The sequence below is a fragment of the Macaca thibetana genome, chromosome 16, assembly GCF_024542745.1.
Source record: "Macaca thibetana thibetana isolate TM-01 chromosome 16, ASM2454274v1, whole genome shotgun sequence".
In the NCBI taxonomy this organism is placed as follows: domain Eukaryota; kingdom Metazoa; phylum Chordata; class Mammalia; order Primates; family Cercopithecidae; genus Macaca; species Macaca thibetana.
In genome coordinates, this window is record NC_065593.1 from 52,942,432 (window position 1) to 52,960,286 (window position 17,855).

The following is a 17,855-nucleotide window of genomic DNA, read 5'->3' on the forward strand; positions in this document are numbered from 1 at the left end:
GGGTCTCCGTTTGTCACCCAGGTTGGAGTACAGTGGTGCCATCATAGCTCACTGTAACCTCAAACTCCTGGCTTCAAGCGATCCTCCCATCTCAGCCTCCCAAGCAGCTGGGACTACAGGCATGCACTATCATGCCTGGCTAATGTGTTTGTTTGTTTGTTTGTTTGTTTGTTTGTTTTTGTAGAGACAGGGTCTCACTATGTTGCCCAGGCTGCTGGTTCTGAGTTCTTACATTCTTCTGGAGGACCCCTGGCTCCCTGGTGAGTAAGTGTCCCCTCCACATTCCCAATCCTCCCCAGCCCTGGCAGAGGCTGAGGGGCCTTCCTCCCTCAGGGTAAGAGAAGATACTGCTGCTGTCACTGACCTCTGATTTGATGTCCAGGCTCAGAACAGTGATATTTCCAAGGGGAATACTCGCCTCTTACACCACTGGAAGTAGTTGGGGAGGAGGAAATAGAGGGGCTGGAATTTCTATTGGGAATTGAGTCATAATAACTGACATGTACCGAGCCATGCCCTGCTGTAAGTGCATGACCTGCATTAACTAAGGCAACCTCATAACGATCCTGTGAGGTAAGTATTAGGATTTTCATTCCCATTTTACAAATGAGGAAACAGAGCCCTCACAAACACACATCTACCCCAAGGGCTCCCACAACAGACTGAGGACACCCCAAACAGACTCACAGGCATGCAAACACCTTGAAGGACCACATAACAGGCCAGATGGAGCCCACCCCTGAGCCAGAGATACACAGGAACACTCTTGGATGCAGGACGCTCACAGTCCCCTCCTGGACACACAGCTTCACGGACACATGCAGCGTACTCCCTGACCCCCTCCAACACATCTTTGGTGGGGGTTGCACAGGTAAATGCTTCTTTCCCGGCTATGCTAGTAGACTGGGGGCTGAACTCTGACCTGTTTCCCAGAAGCCTAAGTTATAAAATGTAAATGTGAGGCTTTGATATGCAAATGTTCATATAAAGGCAGGCTGTGGCTTGCTCAGGAGGCTGGAAGATCAGAGCACTGTGATGAGTAGGGAGAGGAAGCTATTGGATTCACCTGGATCCGATATCAAGGTGGCTCAGGAGCCATCAGAGAAGCAGGCTTTCCCCAGGGCAGGTTTCAAAGAATGAGCGGCATAGGGCTGGATTTGGTTCTCTGGGTTGGGTTAGCTGGGGACATCCTGTGGGTGACCTATGCCATGTGTCTGCGAGAGGAGGATGGAAGTATCCTCAAGGCCTGGCTTCCTCATGGTCTGGAAGAGCTGAGTTCCAGAGCCTTAAAGGGTGGAACCCAGTGGGGTAACCTTGGCTCCGCAAGGTCAGATGGACGAGATAAATAGGGTCAAGTAATGTCCTATGTCCCCTTAGTGTCTCCCAGACTGGAGACACTAGAGGAATGAACCAGACAGAGGGGTCAGGTGGTGGGGATGAAAGAGGGGGAGCCTGGGGTCCTCCCCATGGGCTGGTGGGTCAGGATAACCAAAACATGCCACTCTTTGACTTCTTTTGTCTTGTGTCGCTGTCCCCTTTTCACATTGTTTCCTCTAAACTGCAGGGCTTCTGAATGATGGGTACATGGATATGTACCCCTCAAATTAACTGCCTACACCAAAATGCCTGGTGCCCATTTTTCTTTTTCTTATTTATTTATTTATTATTTTAATGTTACAGAACTAAGCAGATTTTTTTTGTGTGTGGAGGAGGCGCAGGGACAAGTTGTCATTATGTCACCCAGGCTGGAGTGCAGTGGAACCATCATGGCTCATTACTGCAGCCTCGACCTCTTGGGCTCAAGCGATTCTCCCTCCTCAGCCTCCTGAGTAGCTAGGCCTACAGGTGCTCGCCACCACAACTGGCTTTTTAAATTTTTTATTTTTTTAGTTTTTTGTAGAGATGGGGTCCCGCTATGTTGCCCAGGATTGTCTCAAACTCCTGGGCTCAAACGATTTTCTTGCCTTGGTCTCCCAAAGTGCTAGGATTATAGGCATGATCCATCATACCCAGCCTGGTTTTTATTTTTTAATCATAGATGTCTTTACAAATATCTTGTCAATATATATTACCTTCAACGTGGTTGGAAAGGCACCACTTTTGGAGAACGTGCTGGGCAGGGAGGTAAAGCAACTACTTCCCTTGTTCCTCTCCATCTTCTATTTAGCCTGAGATCTCTCTTGAAACTCCAAAGAAATGGGGCTCTCCCTCAGCCTGCTAGCTGGGAGTGTATTGGGCTAAAGAGGAAGCTCATAGATAAAGCTGATGTCTTGCTCAATTCCTAGGGGCATCCTGTGGAGGAGAAGAGCAGTCTACATATAAAAGTTCTAAAGATGAGGACTCTTTTTCCCTTGGGTGGTACAGGCATTGGACGTCCTCGAGGACCTTGGGAGAAACAGAAGGAGAAGAACAGATTGTCCAGCCGGACTCATGAAGGATTTCTTCTGGCAGACAGAGCAGACGGAGCTGCAGTTAAGAGTTTGAGGTGGAGGCCGGGCGCGGTGGCTCAAGCCTGTAATCCCAGCACTTTGGGAGGCCGAGACGGGTGGATCACGACGTCAGGAGATCGAGACCATCCTGGCTAACACGGTGAAACCCCGTCTCTACTAAAAAATACAAAAAACTAGCCGGGCGAGGTGGCGGGCGCCTGTAGTCCCAGCTACTCGGGAGGCTGAGGCAGGAGAATGGCGTGAACCCGGGAGGCGGAGCTTGCAGTGAGCTGAGATCCGGCCACTGCACTGCAGCCTGGGTGACAGAGCGAGACTCCGTCTCAAAAAAAAAAAAAAAAAAAAAGAGTTTGAGGTGGGAGATTCTGATTCCCTCCTCACCCCAACTTGTGTGTGACAGTGTGACATTCCCAGGAGTAAAAGAATGAACATAATGACCTCTGTGGAGCCAAGTCCACAAGGGATTGTTTTAGAATTATTTATTGGCGGGGGGGAGTGTTACCTTTTGGGGAGCTGTAATTGGAACTTGTCAGGATCCCAGTGAGAAACATCTTAATTTTTTTTTTTTTTTTTTTTTGAGACGGAGTCTTGCTCTGTCGCCCAGGCTGGAGTGCAGTGGCACAATCTCGGCTCACTGCAAGCTCCACCTTCCGGGTTTACACCATTCTCCTGCCTCAACCTCCTGAGTAGTTGGGACTACAAGCGCCCGCCACCACTCCCGGCTAATTTTTTGTATTTTTAGTAGAGACGGGGTTTCACCGTGTTAGCCAGGATGGTCTCAATCTCCTGACCTCATGATCTGCCTGCCTCAACCTCCCAAAGTGCTGGGATTACAGGCATGAGCCACCGCACCTGGCCACATCTTAATATTTTTAAACAAGGCTAAATAAATGCATCGTCCTTTCTTCTGGAATATTGTCCCAGGAGGAAATGTTGGAGCCCAGTGCTGGAGGCCAGCAATCAAGGATGCCCCAAGGAGACCAAGTTTTATTTTTAGAAGGTGCTGGTGACTTTAGCTTTTCATCCTTGCTATTTGCAATAGCTCAGGGCTCTCTCCAAAATGCAAAGCATTCCTTGTCCTGTTCTGTCTCCTCCTGTTAGATTTCAACCCTCTCTGCTTCTAGATGAAGCGCCCCAGCTCAAGGACGGGACCTCTCAGAAAGCTGCAGGATATAACATTTTCTTTTCCTTTTGATTTTTTTCTCTTTCTGTTGAAGAGAGACAAACAGACAAATGTCAGCAGGCTGAAGGATGAGAATGGAATTGGTGCCAGTTGGGGAGAGTCCAGGATGCTCCCCTTTTTAATTAAGTACGGACTTGAATTATGAGGGGCCACAGCGCCTGCTGGGTGGGGCTCTGCTAAGGGAAGGCAATTTCTCTCGTTAAATATTAAACACCGCTTATTCCACTTAGCCTCTCCTCAGCCTCTGAGCGTGTCTATATTTGCTCTTGTCGTCAGGAATAATGTGCAACTGAGTGGACGCCCCAGCTCGATAAGGCAGGGACAGGGACAGCTCTGTCAGCACTGGCAGAAGCCTGGGGACTTGACTCTTACCTGAATCCTTTTGGGAGAATGGTGGTAATGGGTGGTGGGGAGAATTCCTGGTTTTATTTCTGAGATTTTTAAAAAATTATTTATTATTATTATTATTATTATTATTATTATTTTTGGCAGAGTCAGGGTCTTGCTCTGGTGCCCAGGTTGGTCTTGAACTCCTGGCCTCAAGGGATCCTCCTGTCTTGGCCTTCCAAAGTGTTGGGATTACAGGTGTGAGCTACCACACTGGCCTTGATTTTTTTTTTTTTTTTTTTTTCTAAAAGACAGGGTCTCGCTCTGTCACTCAGGCTGGAGTGCAGTGGTGCAATCTCAGTAGGCAGGTGCCACCACTCCCAGCTAATTTTTGTATTTTTTGTTTTTGTTTTTCTGAGACGGAGTCTCGCTCTATTGCCCAAGTTGTAGTACAGTGGCGCAATCTCGGCTAACTGCAACCTCCACTGGTTCAACCAATTCCCTTGCCTCAGCCTCCCGTGTGGCTGGGATTACAGGTGCACGCCACCACGCCCGGCTGATTTTTTTGTATTTTTAGTAGAGACGGGGTTTCACCATGTTGGCCAGACTGGTCTTGAACTCCTGACCTCAGGCAATCCACCCACCTCGGCCTCCCAAAGTGCTGGGATTACAGGCGTGAGCCACCGCACCCGGCGCGTAAATTTTATATGTTTTGTAGAGTCAAAGTTTTGCAATGTTGCCCAGGCTGGTCTCGAACTCACGAACTCAGGCAATCGAGCCCTGAGTCACCATGCCCAGCCTTGTTTTTGTTTTTATCCAAAACAGAAACTCCTCTCTCACTAGTCCCTGACTGCCCCCAGGCTATAGGGCTTTCCTGAAACTCAGGGAGCTTCTGCTGTAGATTTATTTCTCCTGTTGATTCTCATCTATCCTACTGGCGACCCCAGCCCAGATTTATCTGGTAATTTACAACCCCGGTTGTTAGTTAATGATCTGGAGCCACAGAGCCCAGAGCCCAGGAAATGATGCTCCTTCTGGGTAGGGGCGCTGCTTTCCTCTTGCTTTGTGGGGACCACGTGCCTGGGTGGAGAAGAGGATGGCAGAAAGAAAGGATGTTAGGGGGACGCAGGCTGAGAGGACATGATACCTAACCAGATGGGGACCAGGCATTCTGGACCCCAACTTGAGTTTCCAAAATACAGTGTTGGCCCGGGCGCAGTGGCTCACGCCTGTAATCTCAGCACTTTGGGAGGCAGAGGCAGGTGGATCATTTGAGGTCAGGAGTTTGAGACCAGCCTGACCAGCATGACAAAACACTCTCTCTACTAAAAATACAAAATTAGCTGGGCGTAGTGGTGCATACCTATAATCCCAGCTACTTGAGAGGCTGAGGCAAAATAATTGCTTGAACCCAGGAGGCAGAGGTTGCAGTGAGCCAAGATCACATCATTGCCCTTCTGCCTGGGCAACAAGAGCAAAACTCCATCTCAAAAAAAATAAAATAAAATAAAATAAATACAGTGTTCGCATGTGTGCTTTACCCTTTATTGTTTTCCTAAGCCTTTTCAAATATCTTATTACATTTTCCCAGCGTTCCTCAAAGTAGGTATATTTAGTTCCATTTTATAGTTGAGCACTCTAAAGTCCAGAGAGCAATTTGCCTTATGTCACCCAGGGAGAGGGAACCAAACCACACGCTTCAGACTCCTCAGCTCCACAGAGTTCCAGAGATAGTGACTTCTGAGGGCTGAGTAAAAACAATAGCACGTTGTTCTTACTAGCCTGATACACAGTTCTCTGGGCTCCTGATCCCACCTGACCCTCCCCTTCTTGACATTTCCTTTTTATGTTCTTCCCCCGCCCCACCAAGCCCCACTTTCCTGTTAAGAAATGCCTGTTAGGGTCTTGTTAATTGTGTATCTTACAATGTGGTTTGGTATTTTCTTAAATTGCATGTCAGACATGAATGTCTCCCACAAAGAGAAAACTGATGGAGAGGGGAGCATTTTGCTCCCTAGAAATTGAGAATGTAAAGTATATTTAATTAAAATGATAAATCTGATTTTCAGTTTTGTTTTTACTACTGCTAAAACTAATCTATTTTATGCACGTTTGCCGAAGGCTGCAGCCATCAAATCAGAGAATATTAGAGCCATGAGGCACCTTGGAGATCTGTCTGGGCCAAATCCTTCATTGCAGAGACAAAGAAACTGAGTCTCAGATTGGGGAAGTGCTGGGGATGCATGAGTGGCTGAGGTGGAGGCAGGCACTGCGGCTTGTTTTCCTGCGCACCACCTTCTCTCTCCTACTTCAACTTATGTGCATCACAGGGTGGGAGTCACCAGGCTCCGACTCCTCTCTCTTTAAATGTCTTTGCCCTCCCCATGCAAACTCATGCTGGGAGGGGGATGGGCCTCTGGAGCTCCCCTTCCTCACCTCCACAGTGAGTACTGTTAATTCTCTGTCAATTCTCTCCATCTGGCTTCTCTGACCCCCGTCTTTTCCCAGGCAGGATCCTTATTTGGCATGATCATTTGGTGAGATTTTATTTTATTTTATGTGTTTATTTTTGAGACGGAGTTTCGCTCTTGTGGCCCAGGCTGAAGTGCAGTGGTGCAGTCTCGGCTCACTGCAGCCTCTGCCTCCCAGGTTCAAGTGATTCTCCTGCCTCAGCCTCCCGAGTAGCTGGGATTACAGGCATGAGCCACCACACCTGGCTAATTTTTGTATTTTTAGTAGACACGGGGTTTCACCATGTTGGTCAGACTGGTCTTGAACTCCTGACTTCAGGTGATCCACCCACCTCAGCCTCCCAAAGTGCTGGGATTACGGGCGTGAGCCACCACGCCCGGCCTGGTGAGATTTTAAATGGCACTTTGTTCTCTGTGTTTTCCCCTCTGTCTTTCTAAACGGTAGTAAGTAACCAGATATCTGCTTTTATTGTCTCAGCTGTGCCTGCACAGTTGAAAACAAGCTATTGAATCCACATTTTATGTTGCATTTGCTTAAAACAACATTGCGCATGTTGTAAAACATTTATTTATTTGAATAGGTAAGATATCCATATGGCGGCTGGGTGCGGTGGCTCACGCCTGTAATCCCAGCACTTTGGGAGGCCGAGGTGGGCGGATCATGAGATCAGGAGATCAAGACCAACCTGGCTAACACGGTGAAACCCCGTCTCTACTAAAAATAGAAAAAAAATAGCTGGGCGTGGTAGCTCGTGCCTGTACTCAGGAGGCTGAGGCAGGTGAATGGCATGAACCCAGGAGGCGGAGCTTGCAGTGAGCCGAGATCGCACCACTGCACTCCAGCCTGGGCAACAGAGAGAGACTCAGTCTAAAAAAAAAAAAGATATCCACATGGCACAAAATTCAAAACTCATGTAGCACTCGCCAGTGAAATTTTTAAATCTCTCCCCTCTCTGTCCGCTAGCAGCTCAGTTTGCCTTCCTGGAGGCAGCCACTATGTTCAGTTTCTGGTGTATCCTTGGTGAGACGATCCATACATATATACCCAAGCCAATTCAGACCTCACATACATACATTAATTCATTCCTTCCCCTTTGGTTACAACTTCTCCTGCATAATGTTGTCTTGGGGAAGCATCAACAACTGCTTAGTCATGGTTTGGGGCGTGTCAGGTTAGAGGCGATGACCTCTCTGATTTACAAGGTGGTGCTGACCCAGGTGGTGCTGGCTGCACTCGTTTGGGTTCTGTGGGGAGGTGGCTTTGAGTTCCTCGGGGCCCAGTCGGCAGTTACTTTTGGTACAAAAGGTCCCACCTTACTGGGCAGAGAAGAGGAGCCTCCACTTAAAGAGGCAGAAGGGGGCTGTCAGAAGAGGGAAGGGTGTGTGTGTGTGTGTGTGTGTGTGTGTGTGTGTGCATGCGCACATGCGCGCGCAGGTTATAGTAATCACTGTTTCACATCTCTTTTTTTTTTTTTTGAGATGGAGTCTTGCTCTGTCACCCAGGCTGGAGTGCAGTGGCGCGATCTCGTCTCACTGCAACCTCCGCCTCCCTGGTTCAAGTGATTCTCCTGCCTCAGCCTCCTGAGTAGCTGCGACTACAGGCACACGCCCGGCTAATTTTTTGTATTGTTTTTAGTGGAGACGGGGTTTCATTGTGTTGCCCAGGCTAGTCTTGATCTCCTGAGCTCAGGCAATCCACCCGCCTCGGCCTCCCAAAGTGCTGGGATTACAGGCATGAGCCACCGCACCCGGCCTCACATCTCATTTTTAAGAAGTCAGAAGGTTGTGGTAGGAAGTCAGAATGAGGAGTCCCCTTTAAGGTGGTCTAAGGTTGTGCCCAAGACAGTTGGCTCATTCCTTGGGAAATGTCTTTCTGGGCCTGAGGAGCTGGATAAAATGGAGGGAATGACCTAATCCATTGGGTCCAATTGCTCTTTTCTTTCTTTCTTTCTTTTTTTTTTTTTTTTTTTTTTTTTTTTTGAGACGGAGTCTCGCTCTGTCACCCAAGCTGGAGTGCAGTGGCCGGATCTCAGCTCACTGCAGCTCCGCCTTCTGGGTTCCCGCCATTCTCCTGCCTCAGCCTCCCGAGTAGCTGGGACTACAGGCGCCCGCCACCTCGCCCGGCTAGTTTTTTTTTTTGTATTTTTTAGTAGAGACGGGGTTTCACCGTGTTAGCCAGGATGGTCTCGATCTCCTGACCTCGTGATCCACCCATCTCGGCCTCCCAAAGTGCTGGGATTACAGGCTTGAGCCACCGCGCTCGGCCTTTTTTTTTTTTTTTTTGAGACAGAATCTCACTCTGTTGCCCAGGCTGGAGTTCAGTGGCGGGATCTCAGCTCACTACAACCTCTGCCTCCTGGGTTCAAGTGATTCTCTTGCCTCAGCCTCCCAAGTGGCTGGGATTACAGGCACACACCACCAGGCCCAGTTAATTTTGGTATTTTTAGTAGAGAAGGGATTTCACCATGTTGGCCAGGCTGGTCTCGAACTCCTGACCTCAAGTGATCCGCCTGCCTCGGCCTCCCAAAGTGCTGGGATTACAGGCGTGAACCACCACGCCTGACCTCATTTGGTCCAATTCCTATCAGGAATCTTCTTTGTCATCATCTCCCCTAACTCGAACTTCAATTCAGTCTCAACAAGCATTTACAGAAATACACTCTGCAAAAAAACATGTGCTAGGCTCAGAAACATGTCCAGAGGCTCAGAAATGAGGAAGGCCCTTGCCCTCACCCAAGGAGCCTGCCTTCTGGTGATGGCATTATAGGTGTGTGGGGCTGGAGTATAGCTATAAGTCTTCAATGTTTTTATGCAAAACCCAGGGGGCTGCCTTTCAGGAGGAAACAGTGAAGGGTGACAGCTTCAGTCCTGCAATTCCTATTCTTTTGTTTTGTTTTGTTTTTTGAGACGGAGTCTCACTCTGTCTCCAGGCTGGAGTGCAGTGGTGCAATCTTGGCACACTGCAACCTCCATCTCCCAGGTTCAAGTAATTCTTCTGCCTCAGTCTCCCAAGTAACTGGGACTACAGGCGCCTGCCACCATGCCCAGCTAATTTTTGTATTTTTAGTAAAGACTGGGTTTCACCATGTTGGTCAGGATGGCCTCCATGTCTTGACCTCGTGATATACCCACCTCGGCCTCCCAAAGTGTTGGGATTACAGGCATGAGCCACTGCACCCAGCCGGAATTCCTATTCTTTTAAGTCCATATCTAATGCCATTTCCTCCATGAAGTCTCTCCTGGTGCATTTCTTCTCCCAGGGAGCCAGCGTTCTCCTTCAGCTTTGTCAATGTAAGTTGTAAAGAAAGTATTTGTTGGCCGGGCGCCAACAAATTACAGATCACGAGGTCAGGAGATCGAGACCATTCTGGCTAACATGGTGAAACACAGTCTCTACTAAAAAAATACAAAAAATTAGCCAGGTGTGGTGGCGGGCGCCTGTAGTCCCAGTTACTTGGGAGGCTGAGGCAGGAGAATGGTGTGAACCCGGGAGGCAGAGCTTGCAGTAAGCCAAGATCACGCCACTGCACTCCAGCCTGGGCAACAGAGTGAGACTCCGTCTCAAACAAACAAACAAACAAACAAAAAAAGAAAGTATTTGTTCATTGGAAAAGATAAGGTCTCTTTCATGATGCTGATCTTCCCCAACCTTGTGTTACCATTAAATCCTCTGTGGATCTGTCTTGGGTCCCCCCATTGGATTAGAAGTTCCTAGAGAGCAGGCTGGGTGCCTCACTTGTGTGCTCCCTGTGGCACCCAAGCCTGCCCCTGGAATAGTCAGGGCTTTGCGGACTCCCTGCTGAAGCTGAATCAGAGGGAGCAGCTTTGTGCAGCCTCTGGAACGGAGTTCGCAGCCAAGGAGCGCTCTCAGGAGAGACATGGAAGGACGTGTATGGCCTGTGAGGTGCAAAGTCCTTTTTTTCAATGATTGAAAAAAAAAAATTGTTAAACACAATATTTTTTGACATGTGAAAATATGAGAAATTCATTTTTTTTTTTTTCTTTTTGGAGTTTCACTCTGTCACCCAGGCTGGAGTGCATTGGCATGATCTCAGCTCACTGCAACCTCTGCCTCCCGGGTTCAAGCGATTCTTGTGCCTCAGCCTCCTGAATAGCTGGGACTACAGGTGCACGCTACCATGCCTGGCTAATTTTTTGTATTTTTAGTAGAGATGGGGTTTCGCCACATTACCCAGGCTGGTCTCCAACTCATGTGCTCAGGCTCCGCCTGCCCTGGCTTCCCAAAGTGCTAGGATCACAGGAATGAGCCGCTGCTCCTGGCCAAGAAATTCAAATTTTAGTGTGCAGAAATAGTTTTATTAGGACACAGCCATGCTTATTTACCATTTTAGGTTGCTTTGTGTTACAGCAGGACAGTTTAGTAGTTGCAAGAGAGACAGTATGGCTTGAAAAGCCTAAAATATTTACTTTCTGGCCCTGAACAGAAAAAGTTTGCAGGCAGAGAACCTAATTCACAAATACTAGGAATCCACACTGAAGGTTGGGCAGCCCAAGGGAGGAGGTCAAGTGTCTCTGGGCAAGGCAGAGGCAAGGGCAGCCCAGCAGGAAGCAGGAAGGGAACTTGTCTAAGGTTGCCCTGCTGGGAAGGGGTAGAGCTAGCCTGTGAACCCAAGCTTGTTTGCTTTCAGAAGCCAAATACCTGTCCACAGCCACAGAAGAGGCCTGGACTTTGGTATCTAAAGGAGGGAGAGAGACCTTCCTCACTGAGAGGATCAGAGAAGACTTCTTGGAGGAGGTGGCATTGGAGCTAGCACTGAGGTGGGTAGGATTTGGGTGTGGGACTAGAGGCAGGATATTCTGGGCTTAGGGAATATCAGGACCAAGGGCAGGAGTCTGGGAAGCACAAGGTTAAATTACGGGAGGGGAAGGACTCTAGGATGCTGTGGAAGGGAGTGTTGGGAAGTGGGGAGACAGTCCTTGGAAACCCTTGAGATATTTGCCTTGGAATTTTCTCTTTGGAATCTTGGCTCTGTGGCCCCAGGCCTGATGTCTTTGCCGGCTGGTCACGAAGCTGAGAGTAATTCCAGGCCAGTGTGAGAGGCCCTGGTTGGTCAGAGTCTCTGGTTGCCTAAGCCTTTGTACATCGATGGCCTTGGACACGTTTCCTTGGACGTAGGCCTGGTCTCGGTGGCAGGGCTTTCCCTGAATGGAGCCTGGGCTAACTCCCTGGTAGAGATTCCAAGTCCTGCCTGTGAATTTTCCATGGGGCCATCACACCCCTGGAACTGAGGAAAGAAAAAGGGGGAAGTGGTTTTCCTTTGCAAGCATGAAGCTGGTGGCTTCTTACAGGCCCTAGCTGGACCCCATCCTCCCTTCTGGGATGGAGTGGAGGAAATTTTACCTTTGGGAATCTGGGAGGCCAAGGTTCTGGAGATTTAGCAGCTGACACCCCTAAAGGATAAGCCTCAGGCCTCCTGGCAACTACATCAATGCTTAATAAATATTTGTGAGTGAAGGAATGAGTGAGTGGGTGCTGGGGGAGGGGTTTGTCCATAGGGGTGCAAAACAGGCCTCTACCTGCCAGACACTTCCTGTTTAGTCGGGGAGGTGGGTGGGAGGTGGTACTGTGCTGTTATAATAATAACATTTTTCATAACTAAGGTTTGAGCACCAAAGGCAACCCAGGATAAGTACATATCAACAGGAGGGCAGAGGAAGCCACTCCTGGAGGCGTTCCCGTTCTAGCCCACAGAGGCTCTGAGTTCCCTCCCTGTTTAGCACTGGCTTGTCCTGCAAGTTCCATCGCTCTAGGTGCTAGATCCTCACTTGGTCTCTGCTGCTCTCTGTTGAGGATGGAGACTTCAGAACCATGGCCTCGTGCAGAGGGGTCACTGGTATATGTGGGTCTCCTGCGGGTAGAGAAAGGGGGCATTTGTGACTTTGGGTCCTGCTGGCCCCTCCTCCGGGAGTTACAAAGCTTACTTTCTCTGCTCAGACAGGGCGGGGGGAGTGAGTTGTTCTTTTTGCCCAACCCAATTTCAGCAGCTGCATATGAGGGGGAACCACGGCAACTTCGAGCCACACTCCTGGTGCCCTGCTTGTCCCATGGTAGAAGGGTGTCTGCTCATGCTTCCAAGTCACTCACTTTTCCATGGCTCTGCAGCCCACCCCTCTTCCCTGGTGCCCTCAGGATCTCAAACTCTGGAGACCTCAAGGCACTCAGCTTTGACCCTGCTCTACTCCCTCTCCCAGGGCAGGCTGCTGCTACAGGGAAGGGAGCCCAAGAGAATCGTCTCTGTGCGGCTTTGCACCATGGAGTCTCACCCACCTCTCTATATTATTGTACCAAAACCTGGAGGCTCAGAAAGGTTAAGTGACTTGTCTGACTCACACATCAAGAATGGCAGTTGATGCTGGGCATGGTGGCTCAAGCCTGTAATCCCAGCACTTTGGGAGGCCGAGACGGGCGGATCACGAGGTTAGGAGATTAAGACCATCCTGGCTAACACGGTGAAACCCCGTCTCTACTAAAAAATACAAAAAATTAGCCGGGCAAGATGGCAGGCGCCTGTAGTCCCAGCTACTCCGGAGGCTGAGGCAGGAGAATGGTGTGAACCCAGGAGGCGGAGCTTGCAGTGAGCTGAGATCCCGCCACCGCACTCCAGCCTGGGCGACACAGCGAGACTCCGTCTCAAAAAAAAAAAAAAAAAAAAAAAAAGAATGGCAGTTGGAGCCTGAATGCCTCTGAACTTCTGTCTAGTGTATCAGTAGATTCAATGGACTGAGTACAGGAGACCTGAGGTCTGTCCCAGACACCCATGTCCAAAGGCGCAGGGCAAGGAGGCAGAGGCCCAGTTGAGGAATCCTAGTTCCTGGTAACAGAGATGACAGCTAGAGCCAGAGAAAGGAAGGTAAGAAACAAAGGGACTGCTGGTGGTGAAGCTCTGGCTTCTCTATGCTTAGTGGTTGCTGATTCAAGATGCCCTCTGTTGCCGAGTCTTTGGGGTCAGGTGAGGAGGAGGATAGGGATTTAATTTAGACAGAACCCTTGGGTCCCTGCTTTCCAGAGGAAATACCAGGGTAATGGAAACTGCAAATAGGTGTTATACCTGGAGTTTCAACTAGGGTTCCAAACAGGAATATTCCTGGAGCTGGGGTGGAGAGAGGAGGTAGTTAGTAATTGTTTCCATTTTATTCATTTATTGAGCAACTGCTACATGCCAAGCATTGTGTTAGGAGATGAGAATATAGGGTCAACGACAGCCAAGAACAACAGCAAACTTTTAGCATTCATCATGTGCCAGGCTAAATGTTTTGCATGTGCTACTCATTTATTCCACATCATATATGTGTACAGCATAGAGAAGTTTTTTTCTAACTTCTCTATTAGAAAGTTTCTAAGTGGCCAGGCCCGGTGGCTCACACCTGTTATCCCAGCACTTTGGGAGGCTGAGGTGGGTGGATTACTTGAGGTCAGGAGTTCGAGACCAGCCTGACCAACATGGAGAAACCCTGTCTCTACTAAAAATACAAAATGAGTTGGGTGTGGAGGCGCATGCCTGTAATCTCAGCTGCTCAGGAGGCTGAGGCAGGAGAATTGCTTGAACCCAGGAGGCGGAGGTTGTGGTGAGCTGAGATCGCACCATTGCACTCCAGCCTGGGCAACAAGAGTGAAACTCCTTCTCAAAAAAAAAAGAAAGAAAGAAAAGAAGTTTCTAAGTAACTTTCCCAAAGTCACAGAGCTAGTGAGTAGCAAGGGGAGTCAACTGAGTAAGCTCAGGCCAGCAACCCTGCAGATCAGATCTCCCTCCAGCTGAGGTGTGCTCTGGAGTGTCCTGGAGACTTGAGAGAGGGGCTGTGCTTGGGGAAGTGGGGAGGCAGCATTTGAGCCAGTCCTCATGGGATGAATGAAATTTCATTCTAGGAGAGGGGAGTAGGTTCCAGGTTTAAAGAAGCAGCATTTGCCAAGGTGCAGGAGCCAGAAAGGAAATCCTAGGGGAGAGACAAATTTGGGGGAAGTCCTCAAAATATCTATCCTCAGGCTAGGGAGTGAGCATTTCAAAGACTATGTTTAGGAGCTTGGGTTATATACTATAGATCATGGGAGTCACTGGGGTCGGGGACCAGGTGGCTGAGCATGGGTAGGTTAAAGCAATTCTGGCTGAATCAGACCCTAGGCAAGAGAAGGAGATCACTGCCTTGGAATCTTCCTTTTGCCACATAAGATGTGATGCCATCATTCAACTCATCATTCACCAACAAGCTGTGGGGCCTGGAACCTTTCTATGCCTCAGTGTCCTCATCTGTAAAACAGCAATACTAGTAGTACCCGCCTCAGAGACCTGGGTATGCAGCTAAATTGAGATGCTCTAGGGAAGCTCAGGCTTTCAGTAAGGGCTCAATAAAGGCTAGTTCCTGTTATCAGATGTCACCTCCCCACCCTGTCCCCGGTCCAGTCAGCACCTCGAAGTCCTGACTGTCAGGAATGCCCCCACCCCACCTACAAGTCTGATCTAAATCCCTCCTGCTGCAGATGGAGCCTAGCTTCCCTGACAGTCTTTCAGGACGGGAAGCTCCATGTTCAATGTTCCCCACCCTCGTCCAGCCTCTCTAATCTCAGCTCTTCCCTTTCCCCTCCCCTGTGATTATCATAAACCCTCTCGAGTTAGGCAGGCTTGGCTGGGCCCCATGCCCCTTTGAAGTCCCAAGCCAGGTTCCCAGCCCCACATACTGACTTCTGAGAAAGCTGCTTCCCATCAAATCCTGCCGCCAAAAAGACTCTCCTCTTAGGTATTCCTGCCAACTCCGTTTTATAATCTCCGTGCCGGGGAGGGAGGACAGTTCAGGCACTTTGTCTGCAGGAAGGAAGCAATTAAATTATTAGCACTTTGAGAAATTAAACGACATAACTTACGGCAGAATAAGTTTAGGAAAAAAAAAAAAACCTTGTAATGTGAGAAAACAATTAAAAAGAATTATATAAGGTTGGGCTCACTCCTTTATTGCAATAGAGTTAGCAGTTCATTGATTATCGTCCTGTTATAATGCAGCAGGATGGTGCGGGCTGCTGCGGAGGCAGCGACATTCAGGAAGCAAAGCGCTTAGTTGGGTCCTGCAAGAAGAAGGTGAAGGAGCTGAAAGGTTTTCCTGGAGGGCAAGGGGGAGGGGAGAATGGGGTCAGAGGAGGATCACCAAAGCAGCTCTTCTTCCCTTCTCCCTGCTCCTGCCTTGGTAGACGTGGAAGAGAGCTGGTCAATTCCAGCAGTTTGTCAGTTGCTAGGGCACAGTCAATTCCCTGTGCCCAAGAGATTATTTTCCTAGGTATTCATCCAGTGAAATGTTCACACGACTCTGTAAGGAGATGTGGATGAGGATGATCAGAGCAGCCTCACAGGAGGCACCCTGGGTGTCCCTTACTGGGAGAGTGGAAAGGTCAAATGGGTGGAAGCACCAAGGGGTGCCAGGTAGCAGCAAGAAGCACTGACGCCTGTACACAGAGCTCCGCGATTGATCTCAAAAATGCAGTGCTCCACAACAGCAAAAAATACAAATTCTTTCTACTCACAATGACATAGGGGAGTCTCCCAGACAAGTTGAGCAAAAGAAGCAAGACATGAAAGACAGGTACGATTCCATGCAGAGGATGTTCAAGAAAAAATTCATTGAATGGGTAGAGACGGAAGCTGGAAGAGTGGGTACCTCAGGCAGGGAAGGGGGCAGTTTACTGACTGAAGGGACACAAGGGAGACTTGCTGGGGTACTGGAAATGTTCTATATTTTGATCTTGGTGATGATTACACAGATGTATATATAGGCTAAAAATTGAGTTTCATATTTCAGATCAGTGCTCATTACTCACTTTACTGTATATGTATTATATCTCAACAGGAAAGGAAAGAGCAAATAAATGCTGTAGAGGAAAAAAATTGTAGGAAACAAGGAGATATATAACACAATGCTATTTATGTAAATAAACCCCATGCCTATGAAATAACTACCTATCTTGAAAGAACTCAGCAAACAGACTGGGTGCAGTGGCTCATGCGTATAATCCCAAGCACTTTGGGATGCTGAGGTAGGGTGATCACTTGAGCCCAGGAGTTCAAGACCAGCCTGAGCAATACAGTGAGACCCCATCTCTACAAAAAAATGAAAAAAATTACAGTGGCATGCCCTTGTAGTCCCAGTAATTTAGGAGGCTGAGGTGAGAGGATTGCTTGAGCCCATGAGGTCAAGGCTGCAGTGAACTCTGATCTCACCACTTCACTCCACCCTGGGTGACAGAGCAAGACCCTGTCTCAAAAAAAAAAAAAAAAAAAAAGGGAATGTATGAATGAATGAAACCAAGAGCAGGGCACTACACAGACCAGTTATGACAACTGGCCGTGAATGGAGAGTATGGTAGACTCAACCCTCTCCTTCTGAAGTAGAATTTTGTAGAAAAAGTGCTAATTAATCATATGAGGAGGTCTTTGGGCTGGGTGTGGTATGTGTAGGGTGTTGGGGCATTTTGATCTGGGGAGTCAGTGTAGATTCAGTCACTGATGCCTACCAGGAGGTAAGGGAGGTACGGATCTCACATTTGTAAACTTCTCTGCAGTTTGCAAAGCAATGCCATGTCCACCATCTCAGAGAGCCTCACTTAGGGTGTTTCCTGGAGGGAGTGAACTGGAGCCAGTCTACCTGCTACCACCTCAAGATGGGTTCCCCTGGCAGGTGATCTAACCTCTCTGCATCTGGGCTATGAGGATGATAAAAAGAATGTCTAGAGTGAGAGGGGAGTTAGAACACAGTTTAGAGAAGGGGTCAGCCCCCTTTTTCTTTTCTTTTTTGAGATGGAGTTTCGCTCCTGTCACCCAGGCTGGAGTGCAATGGCACGATCTTGGCTCACTGCAACCTCCGCCTCCTGGGTTCAAGTGATCCTCCTGCCTCAGCCTCCAGAGTAGCTAGAATTACAGGTGCCCACTGCTGTGCCCAACTAATTTTTGTACTTTTAGTAGAGACGGGGTTTCACCATGTTGGCCAGGCTGAGCTCCTAACCTCAGGTGATCCACCCCCCTTGGCCTCCTAAAGTGCTGGAGTTACAGGCAAAACCCACCGTGCCTGGCCCAGCCACCGTTTTCTACAGATGGTCAGGTGGTAAATATTTTAGCGGTTGAGGGCCATAAGGTCTCTGTCATACCTACTCTGGAAGCAGCCATAGATGTAAATGAATGAGCATGATTGTGTTCCAAAAAAACTTTATGGACATTGACATTTGAATTTCATGTAATTTTCATATGTCACAAAGTATTATTCCTTTTTTTTTTTTTTTTTTTTTTTTTTTGAGACGGAGTCTGGCTCTGTTGCCCAGGCTGGAGTGCAGTGGCCGGATCTCAGCTCACTGCAAGCCCCGCCTCCCGGGTTCATGCCATTCTCCTGCCTCAGCCTCCCGAGTAGCTGGGAGTACAGGCGCCCGCCACCTCG